Below are 4,691 nucleotides of genomic sequence, written 5' to 3' on the forward strand. Positions count from 1 at the left end.
GATACTCAGAATAAAAATACACCCGAGGAGCACATTATCTAACCCCCCTGCTGTGTGTGTGTGTGTGTGTGTGTGTGTGTGTGTGTGTGTGTGTGTGTGTGTGTGTGTGTGTGTGTGTGTGTGTGTGTGTGTGTAGCAGGCAAACGGACTGAGGTAACCCACCCGTGGCTGAGCGAGAGAGGCTTCAGCTTATTAATATCTCTTTGGTATGTTCTTCTCATTTGCACTGCGCTGAAAGCCAGGTTTTAGCTCTGTAAAGTCTTAGCAGTAGGATTATTTATAACTGTTATAAGGGTTGAAATGGATCTTTTCCATGTGGACTACAACAAGGGCACATTCTTTGGATGGGTCACTGATATTGGCTGGTTAAGATAAGAAACGGTAGGTTTCTTTTTTTTTTTTTGCCCTTATCAAAGATTAAAAGCAGATCCTTGGTGAGCGTATAATACAAGTATAAACCTCAGAGGAATCTTTTCCACATCAAGCATTTTATTCAAAGCAAAATGGTTCCTTTCAGCAGCCAAGAACCTTTGATTTGATGCTCCCTTAGAACACTGCAATTTTATCACCCGGCTTTAAAGAACCTAGACCTGGACTAAAAAAAATACTGCACACTTGCAACATTATAATATTAAATTGAACTACTGAGATGAAGAGATAAGATCATGACCTATAGCCAAACAGAATTACCTGATAAAGCAATATAATTATCATGTAGTAACTTATGACGAGGTGCAGTTAGAACATTATCTATTTCTGCCATATTTAATAGTTTATGAGAACTAGCACAGGGATCATGGAATGAATGTTTTTGCCATTTCAGGCTAACTTGATTTTAGAGGGACCGCTGTTCTTGTTTTCTTGAAGGTATTAGTTAGAGAACGCAGAGTTCCTTAGTGCACCTTTGTTAGATAGGGAAGAAAACAGTAGAGTGTAGAAACACGTCAGTTGTTGTACCTCTGTTTTTGAAGTCCCTCTTCTTCTTCACTGCAGAACTGAATTTGTTGTGGGTCTAGCAGGTAAAACAACGAGGTAGCCAGTTTCGTAGGCTATTAGCAAAGCCAATAATGCGCAATAACGCACATACTTGTGTTGTGTTTCTCTATGCTCAGTCAGCTCATCTGTGCTGTTGATGGCTTGTGAGAAGGAATTTTGTTTAACCCCCCCACCCCATCATAAAACACGATGAAACAGCAGCCACATTTACATGGACAGTTTTTTGTCATTCCAAATGAACTATTCCAATTGAAAAATCCATGCCATCTGCAATGGTGAATATACAGTACCACCTCTTTCATTCCGATTAAAATTCTGATCGGATCAGCCATTTTTATTCAAAATTAGGTGTTTATGTGAGAACTTTTATTCCGATTAAGCCGTTATTCCGTAATCTGATTAAAAGTGTCCAGGTAATGAGTTAGTCTTAACAGGTTTAAGAACCCTCATGGGCATTTGCCATTTAAGATAAGATACGGCTTTACTTGATTTTACACTGGGGAAATTTACTTTTTATGTGGAAGACAGATCCAGCAATAAACATATATTTAAAAAGCAGAACATATAAATCCCAATATAACATCTGTTGAAAAATTGAAAGTTAAATCTTAATTCCCTTCATTTGTTTTATTGGATGGCATAATGGATCAGTAATGATCAGTAATTAAAGAGACAGAGTGGTTAAATGAGGAAGTATTCTCACTGGGCATTCAGTATCACAGTTCAGGGACTTTGCATTAGTTAAGTGCTTTTGTTGACAAGTTTGAAGTGCTAGGTAGTACAAAATCTGGACACCATTTATGCTAACTGTCCTTACTACAGTGTACCTACTAAAGTAATAAAAAGCACTTCAGCTTTTATTACATGGTATTAACCCTCTATACCTACCTTACATGTACTTATGTACCAATGTAAAAAGTGCATTGTATTTTAGGACACTTAATATAGATTGTGGCCCAAAACGTTTCCTCTTATGCTTGAAAGGAAAGCACCAACAGACACACACACACACACACACACACACACACACACACACACACAAATATACACACAATCACTCTTGTTCTTAAAGTTATGAGTTAGTGGTGGTAACAGTTGCCTTACAGTGAATCAACAGTATTCTTGTGCTTTGTTTAGTAGTGCAAGGAACTTAAACAAAGGAGTGAGGGGTGGGGTTTGGAGGGTGGGTGGGGTGTCCAACTTGATCACTCGATCCCTTATTTTGTTTTTTTGTGTGTATTCTAATGGCTGTGTATAATGTTCCGTCCAGGTGGAGATGTCATTGCACTCGTTTGTTTTTTTTCTCTCTCTCTCTTTCTACTGTAACACACAGGGATAAATAAAGATCTATCTTTTGCAGTGTGTTCCAAAAGTGTACAGGATTGTCTTTATGTCATCATCCTCCTCCTCTTGTCTTTTTCTTCTCCTCCTCTCTGTAAGTCTGGTTGATATGATGAATGTTTGATGGCCATACAGCTCTCTCAGGTGGGTCTTTATGAATGCTGAATGAGGAAGCTGTGAGGTTCAGTGGAGCAGTAGCACAACTGTTGCTCGATCATTATGATAGCAAGGGGGTTACAGTGCATTGGGCAGCCACACTAAATTAAAGTAACACAGCATACGAATTTCGATTGTAGTTTCAATGTACTGGCTACACATTCAGCACTAAGAGGGTACCTAATTCTCTGAGAAGTGATGAAAAGATTCATGTTCCTGGTCAGAACAACAAAGCTAAGTGGTGTAATACCAGGCATTCTATATTCACATTATACACCCCAAACGTCAGAACATACCTGAGACAAGGGTACACTCACCACTTCCGGGAATTCTACCAGCAGCAATGGCACCTCACTGCAGTGTACCGAAATGTACCTCGTCCCATAGATAGAAATCTTTCAGGGGTCAAACCTTCCACCATTTTCCTAAAGACCCATTACTTTGTTGAGAGTGGATTAAAAACATAAGAATCAGATGAGTCCAACTTCCTACTTTTTGTACCCCCCAACAGCAACTCTTTATTCAACTTTGACACACACATAAATCCTTCAGCATTTTAACATGTTTATTCACTAGGTGTAAAATCCAGCTGGGTCTGTGTAAACAAGTGCGCTAAAACGGTGATGCAGGTGATGGTCCATCTGAAATGTTGCAGATTTAAAAACCTTCCAGGAAGTGTGTGGCATATAGGCAAGTGGTGCCCACACTATTACTCCTGGTTGACAGTGAAAACTTGAACGCAGTGCAGTGCTGCTCTCTCCTTCTCTCCTCCTCTGTTGGGTTAGACTGATTGACAGGTGGGGCTCTCAGCATCCCCTCTGTTAATTGGTTTTTCGGGATCCTGAGGTCTGTCTCCATGGCAACCAACGAACTCCCGAAACAGTACGTTGAGCTCCAAGTGTAGACAGACCAGGATCCTCTTCTGGTCCACCGTAATGATGGCAACTACGAACTCTGCTGTTGACCCCAGGGGGTCATGCCCCCCTCCACCCCTCAACCCCCCACCCCCTTCCCAATCACCCTCCACTCAACTCCCCAGCAGATGTGATCTCAGTCCGACATGAACGAAGTGAAGTGAACTTCTCACATCATCATCGTTATCAGAGACAAGATGACAGGTGGTTTGTGAAGAGGAGACACACACACAGAGGTCAGAGATCAACAATGAGTCACTCTGGCTTGCAGTGTACAGTAAGCCTGAACTTAGGGGTGTGTGTGAGAACATGCACTCATTGAGTAAATAGAGGTTTATTTGGGTGAAACTTCAGATGTTTTTATCTGGCACACCTGAGGGAATGAAGATTCATGTAAAACCATCTCTGACCTCTTTTGACAATTGGCTCAGTACAGAAAAAGAATTCAAAGAATCAGTCTGGTTCTTATATTAGAACCATCAACACAGCATTATAAAGTTCTTGTCTATAGCTATCTGTTGTAACTACCTAAAAAGCATGAACCCAAAAAAGCAACCCCTTTCAAACACCAACAGCCCAGCTGACACTGCTGAAATCCTGCTAGCATGCATCTTTTTGTGATATTAGGCATACAGTCAATATGACTAATTAATATCACACGGTGTGTTCTAGTGAGAGAAGGTAGTGAGAGAAGACAAGTCTGGTCCATCTGCCCTTCACACATCAAATGAAGTAGTTGTGTATGAAAACATATCAGAATGTAGCAAATTGCAAATTACACAGTGTTGCAGTGTTGAAAAGTTGTTCTACTCTGAAAATAAATTTAACAGCCTAGCTGTCACTTGAAACAGTATAACATTACACAACTTTATTAATCATTTTTCTGTTCTAAACTCCTCTGAAAATGTAATGTGTGCTTTTATTTTACTCTCTGTGTAACGTGGGACAGCAAACAGCTCAACAGGGAGAACTTGGCCCTGTAAGTGAATAACGTGTTAGTATAATGAGACAGCTGTAAAACCAGCCAGACTCCTTAATGTTTTTAAGCTTTGAATTTTTAATTTGTGCCTCAGATGCACAACTCCAATTAAAATGATCTGATGAAGAATGACCTCTTAGGAAATGTCAACTTATTTACTCACTACCATGAGTATCCCAGATAGAAACTGTGACATGGTAGAATTTGGAGATTAACTCATACCCAGGGGGTAGGCAGCTGAGGAGGTTGGGGGCAGGAGAGAGAGAAAGAAAGAGAGAGAGAGAGGAGGGGGCAAGACTGTCGGT

At 40.4% G+C, this 4,691-nt stretch overlaps 1 protein-coding gene across 1 annotated transcript in view; it reads left to right on the top strand.

The window, feature by feature from the left end:
- LOC143136343 (protein shisa-like-1a) overlaps positions 1-2,157 on the top strand; it is a 72,208-nt gene extending 70,051 nt beyond the window's left edge. The window contains exon 5 of the mRNA XM_076297017.1: positions 1-2,157. This exon is cut by the window's left edge and continues 376 nt beyond it. The gene's annotated coding sequence lies outside the window, so the exon portion shown is untranslated.
- Positions 2,158-4,691: the final 2,534 nt, after the last annotated feature.

The sequence above is a fragment of the Alosa pseudoharengus genome, unplaced genomic scaffold, assembly GCF_046254945.1.
Source record: "Alosa pseudoharengus isolate Yale_2024_CS ecotype anadromous, Long Island Sound unplaced genomic scaffold, YU_APseudo_1.1 YU_APseudo_1.1_scf_20, whole genome shotgun sequence".
Lineage (NCBI taxonomy): Eukaryota > Metazoa > Chordata > Actinopteri > Clupeiformes > Clupeidae > Alosa > Alosa pseudoharengus.